At 44.8% G+C, this 20,527-nt stretch overlaps 1 non-coding gene across 1 annotated transcript; it reads left to right on the top strand.

Annotated features, from left to right (window-relative positions):
- Positions 1–19,492: 19,492 nt before the first annotated feature.
- Positions 19,493–19,567, top strand: Trnas-cga (transfer RNA serine (anticodon CGA)). Its single transcript has one exon. It is a non-coding gene; the product is annotated as a tRNA-Ser (tRNA).
- The last annotated feature ends 960 nt before the right edge of the window (positions 19,568–20,527 follow it).

Here is a 20,527-nt window from a genome sequence, read left to right as displayed (position 1 = left end):
ACTTGGCTAATATTTGCATCGTTGTGCCGTTGGTCGGACGGAAGGGAATTGATTAAATTGCTGGTCGGTCCTTGGACGTGCTTGTTTGGATTATTTAACTTCAGCTCTTGGCTGCCTGTCTCACCTCACCTTACGCTTGAACTACCTTCTCAGCCCTACCCTTGGAACATTTCTGAGCACCACTTGACCTGTTTGTTTTAGATTGTGATTTTCAGTTTAGTTTCAAAGTTTCAAGTATTGTTAGAGGCCTTCGGTAGTGTATCAATTCAGAGGTTGTGTCTATTAGTTTATAATGAATTACGTATGTCTATGTCTATTTGTTTCATATTTCGAGGCATCAGCAGACGTCACACCAGATGGATAAATGTAACTACTCTCAATTTTTCGTACTTCCCTTGTTGTACCTAATTACTTGAGCTATGTGTCAACTTCGTGACGTGCCGTGTCACGACATCGCGTGACGTCACTTAACGTTGTATCACGTCGATGTCATGATGTTGTCAGCTTTGTTCCCGATTTATATATTGTTCCTAAGTCATCACTCCGTTACTAGTGCGCCAAGTCAAAGTGTTAGAAACGTTCATGTTGATAGAAACAGAGAAAAAGACATCACTGTCAGTTTCATCGGAGCTGGTGTTGCTCACTCCCAGTAGACAAACTGTGGAACAATCTCGATAGTTTTAAAAGTCTGCTCGATGAACAATGTCTCCTATACATATTAGAAAATCACAATTTATTTTATATCGCTGCCAACCTGTCCCTCTAGGGTAGATGCATAGTTGTTCTTTGTATTCTCAGATTAATTCTTACTAGCATTTTCGATACTGATTTGGTTATGAGGAACAGACAGTCATCAGAGTGTGCAACATAGAATACCACCAAAATATTGACCATAGTGCCACTGTCAGTTTCCCGCTTTTTATTTTCATTTTGTACATCCTTTTATCAATGAGGTTTGTGGGAACTGGAGGTCTTTCCATGCAGTCACAGATACACTGATTCTCCGTATGGCAGTTGTCTGGTACCAAGTCAGTCCATCTGTCTTAGTACTTTTGTATATCTAGCAGCTGGCTATTACAGTGTAGGACAACCCCTGGAGTCCACAGTTACACGTTAAATAATTATAACTACAGAGAGACAGTCCTGTAACCGATTGTTTGACCAGACTGTCAGGAATATGTGTGGCTCTCAACATTTCATCCACATCTCTTTTAACAAAGTAAATGCAGGATGACACTTATCTGTACCGATGACAGAAAACAATATCCGAATGAAAATGGAACTAATTCCGGTCATATACATTTGCTATGCTTTCATCCACCTGACATCAGTATACGCTTACTCGACACATTACATTCTTTAGACCTGTATACAACCATCAGTCAGGGCTCTCTCTGCGTTCTCACCATTACTCTCATTCGACTCTCTCTCCCCCCCCCCCCCCCCCCCTATTCTTTTAAAAACCTTTCTGTAACGAGACGCTTTGGACGGTTATAGAAACCATAAATAACAAATAAGTCTCCTGGTTTCGATTCGATAGCGTGTACCAGACCCCAACTGTAACAAGTCTGACTAACAAATTATCACTCCATCCCTTTCACATAGATAGAAAAGGAAAAACATGTTACTACAGGAAATTAATTTACTTACGAGGAATACCCCGCAGAACTTGCAAAAAGAAATCTGTTTTGTAATCAGTACTTTCTCAAATATTTTTACAACCAGTAGTCTGTGACGGGAGAGGTCGCAGAATGGCAGATACAGCTGTCGCCTACCCTGGAGATAGAGCAGAGATGCAAGTGAGCTACCACACCCAGCAGCGATGAGGTGTGTGATGGTGGGTGGAGCAGATTTACTGCGATCCTGGAGATTCAGTTAGAACAGCAGCCACGAGGTGCCACAGGCATCTGCCGTTGTCAATACTGACTGTGGAAACCATTCCTAATTCCATGATTGCCTTATCTGACAGAATTGTGCAGAACACTATAATGGAATTAGAGAAATATGTTTCGAACGCCTTGATATAGCGCTTCTGAGTAATATGTGCGTCGTTTTTATTGAAGCCAGTGTTAAAAATCTCCGTGTAGTAAATAATTAAAAGTATATGCATACAGAAATTATTAATAAGTTGTCCTCGGTCTTGAGTCTCGTGATGGTGCAAGGCAATTTCCAGAGTATTCTTACTACTACTTACAATCTACTGCTGTTCTGCAAGTTATCTGTTAGCTAACACCGTGTGGATGTAATTGGCACAGAGAAAAGCGGAGCAAATTTCCTCTTTGTACACAAACACTTAAACAGTCTTGCACTATGCAAAACAATCGACCCATTTCCTGGTTTTGTACTATAGCCTATAATGATTTTTACCCGAAGAGTCCGTAAAAACTCCTCCTAGTTACTTGACTGGCCACTTTATAAAATCTATAGAGTGGTTACAAGTAAGTTTGTTCACGCCTGAGCTTGTGATTTTACATATAATTTTATTATAAATCTCCACTCTACTACAGAAAGTTATTCGTTTTAAACAGGCTAATGCAATTACCTTATCGTTACCCACAATCTGATTCTCTTTCCCTCGCGGTAGAAGCTGTGGTCTGAGGTTACGTAGTAGGTGTACGTGGCGTGACTACTGCTTCTGCATCTACTCGTCACAGCTCTTCACGACTGATTGCCACATCTGTATAATTTAGTCTTTTTGGGAACACATTTGAGGGCCATGTCTATCACTTGTTCTGTATAAGTAACAACAACATCTAACTCCTTCTTCCAAGGAATGTATGATGAGCTCTCTCAATTTAAAGCACAGACCAATTAGGAGACAGATTGTACAGCGATTCTTATAGATCAATCACCCCTATAGCTGTCTAGGAATGCTCCGGAAACACCTCCTCAGGGATTAGCCGAGCGGTCTTGGGCGCTGCAGTCATGGATTGTGCGGCCACATCCCAGCGGAGGTTCGAGTCCTCCCTCGGGCATGGGTGTGTGTGTTTGTTCTTGGGGTAATTTAGGTTACGTAGCGTGTAAGCTTAGGGACTGATGACCTTTAGCAGATAAGTCCCATAAGATTTCACACACATTTGAACACTTTTTTTTTAAATGACTAAATTATACAGATGTAGCAGTCAGTCATAAAGAGCTGTGACGAGTGGATATAGGAGCACTAGTCACGCCACATATACCGATTACTTACCGTTACGCTTCCCGCGCCCGGATTCTCGGGTTCGATTCCCGGCGAGGTCAGGGATTTTCTCTGCCTCGTGATGACTGGGTATTGTGTGATGTCCTTAGGTTAGTTAGGTTTAAGTAGTTTTAAGTTCTAGGTGACTAATGACCATAGATGTTAAGTCCCATAATGCTCAGAGCCATTTGAACCATTTTTGAACTTACCATCAGACCACAACTTCCACAAAGACGGAAGGAGAATCAGATTGTGGGTAACGATAAGGTATTTGGAATAGTCTGTTTAAAGTGGATGACCTGGTGTTGTAGAGTAGGACTACATAATAAATTTATATGTAAAATCTCAAGCACAAACGTGAACAAACTTACCAGTAACCTCGTCATAGATTTTCAAAGTGGCCAGACATGTAACTACGATGAGCTTTTACATAAGGTACTCTTTGGCTATAGATCATTGTGTTATCAGGCTGGAGGCTCCAATATGGCACTACAGAACGGATCGTGTATGTGGCAGACTGCAGGACTGTTTCAGTGTTCCTGAAGTATAACAGACAGCATTTACAATGTGCTACACTTTGTGCAAGTTACATTCACGTGGTGTCAGTTAACAGACAACTTACAGGGTAGCAGTAGTTTATCATCTGAAAGTAGTAAGAACACTCGGAAATTTCCTTAAACCATCTCTAGACTCAAGACCGAGGAAGCCTTATTAATTATATTCTGTGTGCACACAGTTTCAATTATTTACTACACGCAGATTATTAACACTGATTCCTACAAAGTCGACGTACATATTACTCAGAAGCACAATATCAAAGCATGCCAAACATATTTCTCTCAATCTAAGATAGCGTTCTGCGCAATACTGTCAGATAAGGATATAATCGAATTAGGTAACAGCACATCTGTGTGGTAGCTCATGGCTGATGCTGTAACTGAATCACCAGAGTCGCCGTAATTCTGCTTCACCCATTAGTCCATATAATATCGTTTTTCAGTAATACAGCGTGTTAGCTGTCCATCTTGTGTCTTTCTAATTCCGTGAATCATACGATATTACCTACTATATTCGTATTTTCCGCTGGTTAATATACGAGGCTCACAGTAATGTCCCTTATAGAGGGTGACAATTATTAAACTATATGGAATAAAAACTTCATAACTTCTGGGCAGAGTGGGTTAGGTCGTTCAAACTGCACGGGCGGCCACGGGGCATGATGGGAATTAGTATGGTTTGGCTTTCATTTATATGGGTTCGTCAATAAGCACAAATGGCGCATTTGGGGACTGAGAAAACGCATTTCGCGATCGAGAAGTCTTCACTCTTAACGAGTGATTTTGTGTTGTGCAATGTCCAGGCAGAGGGTAATCGGTGCGCCATTCCTTGAGGCACGATGACTACCAAACGGTATGTGTTTTGGAAGATGATTTCATCCCCATTATCCAAAATGACCCTGATTTCGGCAATATGAGATTCATGCAAGACGGAGCTCTACCTCATCGAAGCAACAGAATATTTAATGTCCTGGAGGGGCACTTTGGCGGACAGCGTTCAGGTTCTGCGGTCCCCAGCGGCCACTGGCATATGCCTTGATTGGCCGCCATATTCTCCGGATCTGAATACATGCGATCCCTTTTTGTGGGACTATATTAAAGACAAGGTGTACAACAGTAACCCCGAAACCGTTGCTGAGCTGAAAACAGCCATTCAGGAGGTCATCGACAGCATTGATGCTCCGACACTTCAGCGATTTATGCAGAATTTCGCTATTCGTCTACGCCACATCATCGCCAATGATGACAGGCATATCGAACATGTCACAACCTAAATCCGAATATCTGTAGTCACGTTTACATGTTGAATAAAGTGTGTGCACGCCATAGTTTGTTACTAATGTACCTTTTTTCACATAGTTCAATAATTGTTACCCTTTACTTGCGGGGATGATTTTGTTACAATTCTTAATTCCATGTAAGATTCTAGCTGACTGAAAAAGCTGGTTTCAAAAGCATGGCCGCTGGAAGGAAGAGTAGGAGTTGGTTTCTGATTCATCAAGAAAGAAAGTGCTCTGCGGAGAGATGGGTTACACAGTTTGCAACGTTCATCCACAAAGAAGTCAACAGATTTCATCTGGTGATCATCTAGGTTTCAACGAGCTATTATTGGTTTGTGTATTTGTCACATAGAGAAATTATGGAGGGGGGGGGGCGAGGGGGGTCAAACTTGAGCAGTGCTAGACACGTGGGGCTCTCCCATTCATGAGCTGGTGGCAATAATCGTACGGGTTTTTGCGCCCTATATCAGCATTATCCGGAAAATACAGTGCAGGAGCTACTTATAATCTATGTGCGTACTAGTCTGATATTTCCACCTACGTCTTGCTATCTGCGAGCGGTTGTTATCGCAAGCGGAAGATTTTGTCGGCCATGAAGGTTGGGCACCAACCACAGCTTTACCAGCAACTACTGGGTACTGTGCCCGCCATCAACGTCGTTCGCTGCTACACACCGATACCTGACCTGCCCTCCTCCAGGCTACATGATTTTCGCTGGCGTTGTCTCAGATGCTGGATGACTCACTCAACAAGTGTGGCGTTGTTAGGAGGCATTATAATTCTACTATGACGTCACATGATCTAGTAACGTTGTTTAGTATTTCTTATACAATATCTATGGTTTATAGAATTCTCTGTTATGTCTCGGTTTCTTCCAACGATGATGTTTCCAACACTTCGACGTCAACACTAGTAACGGAGTCATGGCTTAGGAATGATACATAAATCGGACCAAAGCTGACAACATCATGACGTCGACGTGATGCAGAGCGAAGAGATGGGGCGTGACACATTGACGCTACATCCTGACACTACACGACGCTGAGTTGGCAGATAACTCGCGTAATTGTGTACAATGCGGAAAATACGTAAAACTGAGAGTACTTTCTATCCAGGTGTGACGTCTGTTGGTGCCGCGAAAAATTAAACGAATAGGCTTATTGTGACGTAATTTGTTATAAATAAATAGACACAGCCTTCCCATGTGCTCCAGTGTGCCTCCAGTTATAAAAAATGGAGCTGGGCATGTGTTCATCCGTATCAGTGAAATTTAATTTGTATTGTGATTGGCTAAGAGCATCATGACATCGATGCAACGTGGGGAACAGTCTTGCGTAATGGGGCAAAAGACCCTCCTGGAAATTGAAATAAGAACACCGGGAATTCATTGTCCCAGGAAGGGGAAACTTTATTGGCACATTCCTGCGGTCAGATACATCACATGATCACACTGACAGAACCACAGGCACATAGACACAGGCAACAGAGCATGCACAATGTCGGCACTAGTACAGTGTATATCCACTTTTCGCAGTAATGCAGGCTGCTATTCTCCCATGGAGACGATCGTAGAGATGCTGGATATAGTCCTGTGGAACGGCTTGCCATGCCATTTCCACCTGGCGCCTCAGTTGGACCAGCGTTCGTGCTGGACGTGCAGACCGCGTGAGACGACGCTTCATCCAGTCCCAAACATGCTCAATGGGGAACAGATCCGGAGATCTTGCTGGCCAGGGTAGTTGACTTACACCTTCTAGAGCACGTTGGGTGGCACGGGATACATGCGGACGTGCAATGTCCTGTTGGAACAGCAAGTTCCCTTGCCGGTCTAGGAATGGTAGAACGATGGGTTCGATGACGGTTTGGATGTACCATGCACTATTCAGTGTCCCCTCGACGATCACCAGAGGTGTACGGCCAGTGTAGGAGATCGCTCCCCACACCATGATGCCGGGTGTTGTCCCTGTGTGCCTCGGTCGTATGCAGTCCTGATTGTGGCGCTCACCTGCACGGCGCCAAACACGCATACGACCATCATTGGCACCAAGGCAGAAGCGACTCTCATCGCTGAAGACGACACGTCTCCATTCGTCCCTCCATTCACGCCTGTCGCGACACCACTGGAGGCGGGCTGCACGATGTTGGGGCGTGAGCGGAAGACGGCCTAACGGTGTGCGGGACCGTAGCCCAGCTTCATGGAGACGGTTGCGAATAATCCTCGCCGATACCCCAGGAGCAACAGTGTCCCTAATTTGCTGGGAAGTGGCGGTGCGGTCCCTTACGGCACTGCGTAGGATCCTACGGTCTTGGTGTGCATCCGTGCGTCGCTGCGGTCCGGTCCCAGGTCGACGGGCAAGTGCACCTTCCGCCGACCACTGGCGACAACATCGATGTACTGTGGGGACCTCACGCCCCACGTGTTGAGCAATTCGGCGGTACGTCCACCCGGCCTCCCGCATGCCCACTATACGCCCTCGCTCAAAGTCCGTCAACTGCACATACGGTTCACGTCCACGCTGTCGCGGCATGCTACCAGTGTTAAAGACTGCGATGGAGCTCCGTATGCCACGGCAAACTGGCTGACACTGACGGCGGTGGTGCACAAATGCTGCGCAGCTAGCGCCATTCGACGGCCAACACCGCGGTTCCTGGTGTGTCCGCTGAGCCGTGCGTGTGATCATTGCTTGTACAGCCCTCTCGCAGTGTCCGGAGCAAGTATGGTGGGTCTGACACACCGATGTCAATGTGTTCTTTTTTCCATTTCCAGGAGTGTATGTAGAAGTGTGGAGAAAACAGTAAAAAAATGTGTAATTTAGGAAAATATGAGAAATACGTGAAGCTGATTGTGGTTATATATCTGTCTAGGTGATCCTCTGCTGCTGCCACGTATTATTGTTATTAACAAATAAAACGCAAGAGACGTAATTGTTTATAAATAAATAGGCACAGTCTCCCCGTATGCTGTCCATCTCCAGCAAACCCCTCCCACACATGTGCCCCACTTATAAAAGATGAAGGTGCAGTGGGGCGCTAGATCCTCATTGGCGCAGAGGTGTTCCCACCAATTTATCTCACGTGACACATTTGCGTGTGTGATTCCCCTGTTCCCGATGGTTCCCCAGGGAAGATTGTAAAGCAAAGAACCCAAATGTGTAACCTGTTGCCGGATGCCCTGATTAGTAGCCTTGACATAAGTTCATCATCTACGCCCATACCGGCACTGTATTCCTACTCTTATATGCTTGGTAAGTCTCATGAAAAGTCTTCTGTGAGTTTCGGATAGTTCTGACAGTGCAGCAGAAATTGCTTCATTTTGCGCTTGGCAACAGATAAATGGACCGATTGACAGCACAACTGTGCAATGGCTACTACATTGCTGCAGAACCTACACAGTGTTATTAATATTATTATTGCTAGTGTCATTGGTGATACACAAGGCATTGACATATTGAAATCTTTCAATTTCTACATGTTTAAAAGTAATCAAGTAATTTACGATGAGTAATTATAGTACACATTTTAATGCGGCTCTTATTAATTTAGGGTACAGAGTCTGAGTGAAGTAGACGCCGCCAGGGAAAGGAGTGGTGTAGAGAAAGTATGTTTTGTAACAAGTGTCTACATTCTAACCTACCACTCCTTTCTAAGGAGCTGTAAGGTTGCAATCACGATGGGTTGGAACTGCTTCATCATTCTATAAAACAAAAGCTGCCCTAGATAAGGTGTACTCATTGTATCACTGACTCTTTAATTCGTACTTTAATAAAGCACCTCGTTATTTTAGAAAGCAATCTTCTGCTGTAAACATATTGGTGGTGGATGTAGAGAGGTGAAGGGGATGTGGTTCTAGGTGATATCTGATAGCACTCAAGGGCAGCAGTCTCCGCAAGCTTGGGAACCATGCTTTGCAGCGACACACTCAACGTCAAGATTGAGGCCACATGATTGCTAGCCTAGAAGCAATATAACTCTATATGATCGAAGCGTGATCACATGAACCGGACTTGTATAGGCAAAGATACCAGGCATTACGAAGAGAACATTAATTTGAAGAAAGATTTTCCAGGAATGATTGTATTCAGCCTAGAATTATGCGGAAGTTAATCATGGATTGAGGGAAACTCTGATAAGAACAGTCGAAGGACATGAGATGTTTTGTTTCAAAATTACGGGATCGAAACTGAAAGGATACTGATGAAAACACTGACTAAACGAAGGGAAAGTATCAGAGGACATCAAGAAATAGCTTTGACGCTGCTAGAATGAGCCGTCGGGGACATGAATTGCAGCTTAAGAGAGTATTCGGCACATATACAACAAATAACACCGGTTAACAACGAAAATGTTAAACGAACAACTTCAGCTTATTCTCAGCCCATATATATCCATCTGCCATATTCAAAAATGAAACCAGAAATGTTCAATCACCTACCATTCTTTTTAAAGTTAAATGTTTAATCTTAAAAAAGACTATAATTTTATTTACTTGGGTCAACAATTGACCTAGTTGCTATAGACAAAGTGTTACCAGTGATTTCCGGAATGACAACCGTGTTCCGCAACAAAAATTTTTCTCAGAATAATGGTTTTCCCGTTCAGGCCAATGTCTGCTCCAGCAGCAGATTATGAAGGAGATATATTACGAATAGAAAATGTCCTGCTTACTTTCCAGAGATACAGGAACTTATTTAATGAAAGAAGTTAATCTTGCCTGATCTTCAACTATGAAATGATAAGTGTTGTGCCACGTAATAATGTATTCTGTTTTAGGAGGAGGAAAATCTATCGCAAATGTGTGTACGGTAAAAACAACATATTTTTTGTTTTTGGCAAATTCATTTTAAAAACGCAGAGGCGAAATTGCAATTAAAAGAGATCTCGAGTGTTATTTTGACAATAAAAGAGACCGTAATAAGTTTTGGGCTACAGAGATCCGTTGTGCCAAATCTGTTACATTATTAATTTGTTGGTTAAAAGGATCCGGTCATATACCTTTTCCAGTTCCTGTGAAGAGGGTCGAGACTAAGGAGCATGCAACAGACGATTGACGAATGTATTTAGAATTAGTTCAAATCCAATACATACTGTTCAACATCCGTCTTCGTAACCAACAATTCGACCTTGGTCTCATTGAGCAAGCCTACCTGTACAAACTTCTGCAGGTGACAAAAAAGTGGCTGAACATTGTGAATGTTTTGATGACATTGTTGAATTAAAACAACAGAGTGACCTAGATTTTATGAAAAGGCGTTACTACAAATGAAACTCACTGTCTAAAACAGGAGAATCTAAATGACTTGGTTCGTGCTGGTTACCTAATATAGATCATTGCATCAACACTGAAAAGTTAGCATCTCCTGCCACATGGCACCAAAGTAAATTCTTTCCACGAACACCAAAAGGAATGCATGAACAGGAATATCTAGTTTTCTGTAATAATGTTGATTCTTTGATAGACTCACAGGGTGTTGAACGTAAACCTGAAGACTTTTGTTTGTTCATTGAGTCAGCGAAAATCAGCTTGAAAGAGACAATGGAATGAAGTTTCCATCCATTCCTACAGTTTACGCAGTTGGTAAAAGAAACGTTGTATCACTTGCTATCCAGTATGCGATGTGACGACTGTTCGAGGCATGTGAGTGCAGGTTTGGCAGTCATAGCTACTCCACTTGCGTTACAACTTGACTGTGGAAAATTTTGTTGCTTCTTGGTATGTGGAATAGCAGACATAGAAGCAATCGTTATATTAAGAAAATATGGCCAGAGAGTATGTTATTCAATCCGGTACAGCCCAATGTTGTTCAGCAACCACTTGTTAGCTACTGACAAAATCTTATTCCGTCGATTTGATATTAACCAAGATTTGAAGACAAATTTTATAAAAAAATGGATCGGGACCGGAGCGCATTTCTCTTCCTAGAAACGAAGTACCATAAGATAAGTGAAGTGAAGGGAAAAGAGGAAAATATTCGTTGGCCCTCAAATTAGGGAAGTTATGAAGATTCCATAGTCTAAAACCTTGTTATAAATGCAAGAACCGACTGCATGTCTTCCTTTCAAAAACGCTCACAGAAACTTTCTAGGAAACTACAATTCTGAACACCACAGAGAACTAGTCACTGAGCAAATTTGACAACTACACGGCCATGGGATGTAACACTTCGCAGAAAATTCACGTGTGATAGTCCCATCTTGGTTTATTCTGTAATAACGTAGAGACGAACGTAGAGACGAACATGCCGAGGGTTTCCACCACAACATCGCTGAAATCGAGAAACGAAACCAGCGAAAATGGATTCAAAATGTGTTGGCAGACTACTGTTGGACGCTCAAGAGAGATAATTCTCAAGAATTTCTACTACAGAAATATATTAAGAGGATAAAAGCTAAGGGTTATACGTTTGGTCTAATGTAAAATTACCAAAAAAGCCTGTTACCGTGAATATTCGCAATCTGTATGTAATGCAGAACTTCTATTGATTGAAAATCAACAGAAAGCACTTAATAAGAATCATCCATTATACTTCGTTTAGCAGTAAAAATGTTAAATATTGTTGTCCAGTGTGATAAGGGGCTTTGGTTGGAAGCGTTACGCTGTTAGAGAAGGGGGAATCATTGGCTGAATCACAAGTAAGAACGATACAACCCTCCTCCTCTCCTCCACCTCGATATTATATCTGTGTAATCCCTCTAATAGTACCTCTCGATTTCCATTGTTTCCGTGAAAGATATTTGTTGGGAAACCGCAATACTGATGTTTGTTCCCTTTGCACTGTCATATGTGTCACAAGTACTTCCGAAAATTTTCATTCATTCTTTAACTTTCAATTAAAATGAGAGTCGAACAGCAACCTTGTCACACGCTCTTGAGTCGTATGTCTTTGGGGATTTTTCTCTTGTGTGTGTGTGTGTGTGTGTGTGTGTGTGTGTGTGTGAGAGAGAGAGAGAGAGAGAGAGAGAGAGAGAGAGAGAGATAATAAATATATGTGTGATTAAAAATATGCCAACATCTGGAAATAATGACCTAAGTTTCAAGGATATTCTTGGAAGAGATGTGAATTGATTAACCTGTGAGAATAGTATTAAAGATTGTGAATGAAGAAGAAGGCACTCTAAACAGGTTATTGGATGATTAAGGAAATAATCTTCGGGCACACAAATATTGTAACCTCACTACCATGCGTAACTGTAGGAAACTTAACCCAACTTCACCTCCCACTGTATAAAATATCTATGTACTCACAAACTGTTATCCAATTTAAGCTTTTATGCTGACGTTTTACTTAATAGAACCTATTTCGAATTGAAATGTAACTGTTCACAATATAATTTGTCTTTTTATTAAAATCGCAACTGAAGTAAAACTTATCTCGCCCTAATCATAATTTCTACTTACCTCGAGTCTTGACAACATTGTGACAGATTTCTCGGAAGCAGAACAGCAAACAGTAAGCAGGAAGCGGCTAAGATAGAATTCTACTTTTCAGTAATATTTACAAACAGTATTCAACCTGTTGCTTACCACACGGTGTGATTTGGTTATGTGTAATGATAACCTTTCTTTAAACAGTAGGGTGGGAAGTGTAACTATTCCTATGGAAAGATATTCCAAGCAAACTATTTTAGAATGAAGTACCTATACTAAAACACACGGCAAAGATCTCCATGATCTTCACCGGTAACAGTGGTGTGAACAGTACCATGCTTAACAAAGCGAACAATTTTTTGAAAGGTGTGCAATGTTAACAGTGAGTTTTTATGGAAACCAAACAGCTTAATCAGTTTATTTCTTAATGCATTATTCTGGGAAGCAAGGTGATCTTTCTCTCAGCTCTGCGAAAGTTAGCCAGCTGTCAATAACTATTCTAAAAATTAGCTGCGCAGTGCTATCGTCTTACCTCAAACTTCTTCTCTTCAAAATAATAATAATCTCGTTCAAAATTTACTTTCTTTTCGCCTTCCAATATATATATCATAGACATCTTTGCTGTCATTTACAATAAATCTTTGTTCATCTAATTGATACAGCAACAATTCAACACAGCACTACTGCATACGGCGATCACCTACCACACTTCTACTCAGAAAGTATCAGACTGCGCAGAAGCCAAAGATTATGCTACAACAAGAACAAAGATTGTTTAACAGTAATATAAGTTGTTCTCTCCCTCTGACCTGTACATCGATAACTTACAAAAATCAAAATTACATGTCCAACTAATAATATTGGCATCTACATAAATGGATAAAGTCAAACGTCTCAGAGACACAAGTCTTTCAGTCACGCATGAAAAAACTTTATAACGTGCCAGATAGCGAACGGCTTCTAACAGGTCATAGACAAGCAATGCAGAAGGCTCTGAAATGGAGCTATATGCTACATACGCCACTCAGTGCCTTGAGTGGGACTGAAAAAGATATTTTTTGAAATTCACACAAAATCAGTGGTGAACATGAGCGTCAGCAAAACCATGGGTACATCAAAAGTTGCATTGTATACTACATGTCTGGCATGTTGCAGATATGCGGACCGAACAAATACATCCCGATAAACACACAGAATCTGCTTACTTTTCAGATAATAAAATGAGAGGAAATTCGTTGTACGAAACCAAGGAGACTTACAAGACGGTGGTCTTAACTATGATAGCAGAAAGTCCCATTTAAGTGTGAAATGCAAAAACATCATGATTTCTAGAAAACTCACACTTGAAGCAGCGAAGATGTGGATTCATCAGTGAAATGATAAGAACCAGATAATGGCGCACAATGTTGTAGGTAAAAGTTGTAGCCCATTAGTAGGATTATCCAAACAACATGGTCCTCTGTTGACGATGTAGTTTAGTCCACACACAACTTGTATGTGATTCCCGCACACATCATTGAATTGTTTCCATTTTCGGCGTGTTTTGCCCCACTTTAAGCACACGACCTTCCTAATGCAGAATCCGGTACTTATTCGCTGAAATGAGCATCGTGTAAAAAATGGCTCTGAGCACTATGGGACTTAACATCTTAGATCATCAGTCCCCTAGAACTTAGAACTACTTAAACCTAACTAACCTAAGGACACCACACAACACCCAGCCATCACGAGGCAGAGAAAATCCCTGACCCCGCCGGGAATCGAACCCGGGAACCCGGGCGTGGGAAGCGAGAACGCTACCGCACGACCACGAGATGCGGGCTGAGCATCGTGTAGGCGGTGTCAAGGCAGAGGTATCTTTACTACAACTTGCATTCTGAAAAATTACTTTGGATAGGAAAATTTGTTACGGCCTCTAATAATTTACTGTCTGAAGAACAAATGCAAGTTCCACATCACATGTAAAGTTTTATGTTTGAATGGATTTTATAATTACAGAATGGACACGCAGTACTTTAGGATTCCGTGCACAGATTCTGTCTTGCTAATTTGAACTGGTGGAACGGGTGAAATGACAACAGCATCGAGAAACGAACAATAGCGTGGTCTCGTGTCCGCAGGGCAGCCGCAGGTTGACAGTTTGTCCTTCCTGTCGGGCAGTACAGGAGCCGCGGGACGTGTGACAACGCCGGAGCAGTGTCTCCAATTAGCGGACACCTGCAGCAGGTAAGTACACCCCCGCGCATGCGCACGGCGCCGCACCGCCGCCGGCAGGTAGTCTGTTTGCAGAGGAGGATCGGCGGCCTCTCTGCATGCATAATGCAGGCGCCGGGCCCCGGCTGGGGTCATATCCGGAGGCGGAAGTTGACAAGCGCCGGCGGGAGGCGGCCCCGAAAATATGGGCCGCCACGAGAGGCCGGCAGCGCGGCGCGGCCTGCAATTAAGGAACCCCGTCTGCCTGCCTGCGACCAGGAGAGCGCTCACCTGCCCCGTGCGCTCAAATGACGGACCAGCTGCCGCATCCAGACTGAGGAACGCGGAAAATAGAACGAGGACAGAGGACGCTCTCATTCCCTAAAGTACCACGATATCTGAAACGGATCACTTTGGGCTCACGGAGAGCAGGACTTGCGCAGAGGGCACTTTTGCTTTAACGTAGATTATTAAAATGAATATACACAAAATAATGGAAAATGAAAGTGAGGATATGTTATAAAACGGACCGTCACCTTTTAAGAAAGGTAAAGGCACAAGAAAGAAGTTATGAAGTTTGAAAGCAATACTTAAGAAAATTCAAGACAAAAGAATTTGTCGACCTACAAAAGAGGTGCGATAATGTAAAACGATGCAAGATGTGCGAAATTCTCAGAGATACAGGAGTAACAACAGGGTAAGGCAGGTAATCTACACGGAAAAGGATCAAGAAAGAACGATAAAAATTTAATACCAAGAACAAACTGCCCAGATTCAAAAGGATGTAAGACATGGATGGAGTCTTTTTCCCGTACTGTTCAATATGTACATTGAAGAACAACGAGGGAAATAAAAGATAGGATGAGGAAGAAGATTAACATTCTAGATGAATGTACGAGGGTTGCCAAGAAAGTAATGTACCGCATTTGTTTTCTCAGCCGAAAACAATGCTGCGAATGCGAAACGTTACCTGTGTATTATTTGAAGTCTCCTGAGTGAGTACGCCAAATTTCCGTCACTACCGACCGATAGCGTAGCTGCAGGCGTGTGTAGGTGATGTACGTTACAAGCAACGTGCCGTCATTGAGGCCGGCCTTAGTGGCCATGCGGTTCTAGGCGCTACAGTCTGGAGCCGAGCGACTGCTACGGTCGCAGGTTCGAATCCTACCCCGGGCATGGAAGTGTGTGATGTCCTTAGGTTAGTTAGGTTTAATTAGTTCTAAGTTCTAGGCGACTGACGACCTCAGACGTTAAGTCGCATAGTACCCGTCATTGAATTTCTCACTGCAGAAAAAGGAACTGTGGGGAATATTCACAATCGCTTGTGCAAAGTCTATGGAGCATCTGCTCTCGACAGAAGTACAGTTAGTCGCTGGGCACGGAGGGTGAGGTCATCAGAAGGATGTTCGGCGGAGCTCCACGATTTGCAGCGGTTGGGGACATGTTGCAGCGAGCTGATGTTGTCATTCGCCAGGACAGACACATTACGAACCGGCAGTTGGCGCTGCATCTGTCGATGAGCAAAGGAAGCCCAACAGTGAAGCACTAGCTCCGCCACCAGGACAAGGTTTGGTACGGACAGGGCTTACACACCCTAGTTTCGCGCTGGAGGAAGGCCATAGAACGGGAAGGATATTACACTCCTGGAAATGGAAAAAAGAACACATTGACACCTGTGTGTCAGACCCATCATACTTGCTCCGGACACTGCGAGAGGGCTGTACAAGCAATGATCACACGCACGGCACAGCGGACACACCAGGAACCGCGATGTTGGCCGTCGAATGGCGCTAGCTGCGCAGCATTTGTGCACCGCCGCCGTCAGTGTCAGCCAGTTTGCCTTGGCATACGGAGCTCCATCGCAGTCTTTAACACCGGTAGCATGCCGCGTCAGCGTGGACGTGAACCGTATGTGCAGTTGACGGACTTTGAGCGAGGGCGTATAGTGGGCATGCGGGAGGCCGGGTGGACGTACCGCCGAATTGCTCAACACGTGGGGCGTGAGATCTCCACAGTACATCGATGTTGTCGCCAGTGGTCGGCGGAAGGTGCACGTGCCCGTCGACCTGGGACCGGTCCGCAGCGACGCACTGATGCACGCCAAGACCGTAGGATCCTACGCAGTGCCGTAGGGGACCGCACCGCCACTTCCCAGCAAATTAGGGACACTGTTGCTCCTGGGGTATCGGCGAGGACCATTCGCAACCGTCTGCATGAAGCTGGGCTACGGTCCCGCACCCCGTTAGGCCGTCTTCCGCTTACGCCTCAACATCGTGCAGCCCGCCTCCAGTGGTGTCGCGACAGGCGTGAATGGAGGGACGAATGGAGACGTGTCGTCTTCAGCGATGAGAGTCGCTTCTGCCTTGGTGCCAATGATGGTCGTATGCGTGTATGGCGCCGTGCAGGTGAGCGCCACAATCAGGACTGCATACGACCGAGGCACACAGGGCCAACACTCGGCATCATGGTGTGGGGAGCGATCTCCTACACTGGCCGTACACCTCTGGTGATCGTCGAGGGGACACTGAATAGTGCACGGTACATCCAAACCGTCATCGAACCCATCGTTCTACCATTCCTAGACCCGCAAAGGAACTTGCTGTTCCAACAGGACAATGCACGTCCGCATGTATCCCGTGCCACCCAACGTGCTCTAGAAGGTGTAAGTCAACTACCCTGGCCAGCAAGATCTCCGGATCTGTCCCCCATTGAGCATGTTTGGGACTGGAAGAAGCGTCGTCTCACGCGGTATGCACGTCCAGCACGAACGCTGGTCCAACTGAGGCGCCAGGTGGAAATGGCATGGCAAGCCGTTCCACAGGACTATATCCAGCATCTCTACGATCGTCTCCATGGGAGAATAGCAGCCTGCATTGCTGCGAAAGGTGGATATAAAACTTCCTGGCAGATTAAAACTGTGTGCCCGACCGAGACTCCAACTCGGGACCTTTGCCTTTCGCGGGCAAGTGCTCTACCAACTGAGCTACCGAAGCACGACTCACGACCGGTACTCACAGCTTTACTTCTGCCAGTACCTCGTCTCCTACCTTCCAAACTTTACAGAAGCTCTCCTGCGAGACATGCAGAACTAGCACTCCTGAAAGAAAGGATATTGCGGAGACATGGCTTAGCCACAGCCTGGGGGATGTTTCCAGAATGAGATTTTCACTCTGCAGCGGAGTGTGCGCTGATATGAAACTTCCTGGCAGATTAAAACTGTGTGCCCGACCGAGACTCGAACTCGGGACCTTTACCTTTCGCAGGCAAGTGCTCTACCAACTGAGCTACCGAAGCACGACTCACGCGCGGTACTCACAGCTTTACTTCTGCCAGTACCTCGTCTCCTACCTTCCAAACTTTACAGAAGCTCTCCTGCGACACATGCAGAACTAGCACTCCTGAAAGAAAGGATATTGCGGAGACATGGCTTAGCCACAGCCTGGGGGATGTTTCCAGAATGAGATTTTCACTCTGCAGCGGAGTGTGCGCTGATATGAAACTTCCTGGCAGATTAAAACTGTGTGCCCGACCGAGACTCGAACTCGGGACCTTTGCCTTTCGCGGGCAAGTGTTCTACCAACTGAGCTACCGAAGCACGACTCACGCCCGGTACTCACAGCTTTAGTTCTGCCAGTACCTCGTCTCCTACCTTCCAAACTTTACAGAAGCTCTCCTGCGAGACATGCAGAACTAGCACTCCTGAAAGAAAGGATATTGCGGAGACATGGCTTCGCCACAGCCTGGGGGATGTTTCCAGAATGAGATTTTCACTCTGCAGCGGAGTGTGCGCTGATATGAAACTTCCTGGCAGATTAAAACTGTGTGCCCGACCGAGACTCGAACTCGGGACCTTTGCCTTTCGCGGGCAAGTGCTCTACCAACTGAGCTACCGAAGCACGACTCACGCCCGGTACTCACAGCCTTACTTCTGCCAGTACCTCGTCTCCTACCTTCCAAACTTTACAGAAGCTCTCCTGCGACACATGCAGAACTAGCACTCCTGAAAGAAAGGATATTGCGGAGACATGGCTTAGCCACAGCCTGGGGGATGTTTCCAGAATGAGATTTTCATTCTGCAGCGGAGTGTGCGCTGATATGAAACTTCCTGGCAGATTAAAACTGTGTGCCCGATCGAGACTCGAACTCGGGACCTTTGCCTTTCGCGGGCAGGTGCTCTAACAACTGAGCTACCGAAGCACGACTCACGCCCGGTACTCACAGCTTTACTTCTGCCAGTACCTCGTCTCCTACCTTCCAAACTTTACAGAAGCTCTCCTGCGAGACATGCAGAACTAGCACTCCTGAAAGAAAGGATATTGCGGAGACATGGCTTAGCCACAGCCTGGGGGATGTTTCCAGAATGAGATTTTCACTCTGCAGCGGAGTGTGCGCTGATATGAAACTTCCTGGCAGATTAAAACTGTGTGCCCGACCGAGACTCGAACTCGGGACCTTTGCCTTTCGCGGGCAAGTGTTCTACCAACTGAGATACCGAAGCACGACTCACGCCCGGTACTCACAGCTTTAGTTCTGCCAGTACCTCGTCTCCTACCTTCCAAACTTTACAGAAGCTCTCCTGCGAGACATGCAGAACTAGCACTCCTGAAAGAAAGGATATTGCGGAGACATGGCTTAGCCACAGCACTTGCCCGCGAAAGGCAAAGGTCCCGAGTTCGAGTCTCGGTCGGGCACACAGTTTTAATCTGCCAGGAAGTTTCATATCAGCGCACACTCCGCTGCAGAGTGAAAATCTCATTCTGGAAACATCCCCCAGGCTGTGGCTAAGCCATGTCTCCGCAATATCCTTTCTTTCAGGAGTGCTAGTTCTGCATGTCTCGCAGGAGAGCTTCTGTAAAGTTTGGAAGGTAGGAGACGAGGTACTGGCAGAAGTAAAGCTGTGAGTACCGCGCGTGAGTCGTGCTTCGGTAGCTCAGTTGGTAGAGCACTTGCCCGCGAAAGGCAAAGGTCCCGAGTTCGAGTCTCGGTCGGGCACACAGTTTTAATCTGCCAGGAAGTTTCATATCAGCGCACACTCCGCTGCAGAGTGAAAATCTCATTCAAGGTGGATATACACTGTACTAGTGCCGGCATTGTGCATGCTCTGTTGCCTGTGTCTACGTGCCTGTGGTTCTGTCAGTGTGATCAAGTGATGTATCTGACCCCAGGAATGTGTCAATAAAGTTTCCCCTTCCTGGGACAATGAATTCACGATGTTCTTATTTCAATTTCCAGGAGTGTATGTTGGAAAATAGGATGTGCAGATAAAACTCCATTCTTTCGAGTGTGTAATTCTCAATGCGTTCAATAAAGAATGCGGTGCATTACATTTTGGGCAATCCTCGTATCTCAACAAGATATACTTACTGGAAGCGAGAAAGAAATGTATGCCAAATGAACAGCCGAATGAGCACAAAATATGCTCTGAGAGTGAATCGAAGTGCGGCGGAAGTGATGAGGAGCAGCAGTAGTGAGATTACTGCCAAAATTAATATCAGCATTGGGAGCTACGAAGTAGATAAAGTTCGAGCATTATTGCAACATGTTTTTTTGTAGGGCGGCTAAGCACAGCTAAACTTCGACATTTTTTCAAAGAAATTCCCGCACTGGCTGTATGAATGATTTTTATTATATCTGCGACCGGTTCCGCACCACTTACCGATGCATGCTCGGGGAATATACGCTATTTATAACATATTAACGTTCAATATTGCCCTGTAAGTTGGAAGCAAGGAAACTCAAGACAGATGAAGTAACGAGGACCTAAAACGCAGATAAGCACTGACAAGGAGTCCATTGGTGGCCAGAAGAAGAGTACTAGTATCAAAAAAACAATGTCAATTTGATGAGAATCTGCCTTTTCAGCACACCACTGTCAGGTCGCGAATGATGGGCAGTGGGAATAACGGGAAAGGAGAGAATAGAAGCGTTTGAAATGTACTGTCATAGAAGGACG

This window comes from Schistocerca gregaria, chromosome 4 (genome assembly GCF_023897955.1).
Source record: "Schistocerca gregaria isolate iqSchGreg1 chromosome 4, iqSchGreg1.2, whole genome shotgun sequence".
In the NCBI taxonomy this organism is placed as follows: domain Eukaryota; kingdom Metazoa; phylum Arthropoda; class Insecta; order Orthoptera; family Acrididae; genus Schistocerca; species Schistocerca gregaria.
This window is presented reverse-complemented; position numbering and strand designations above follow the sequence as displayed.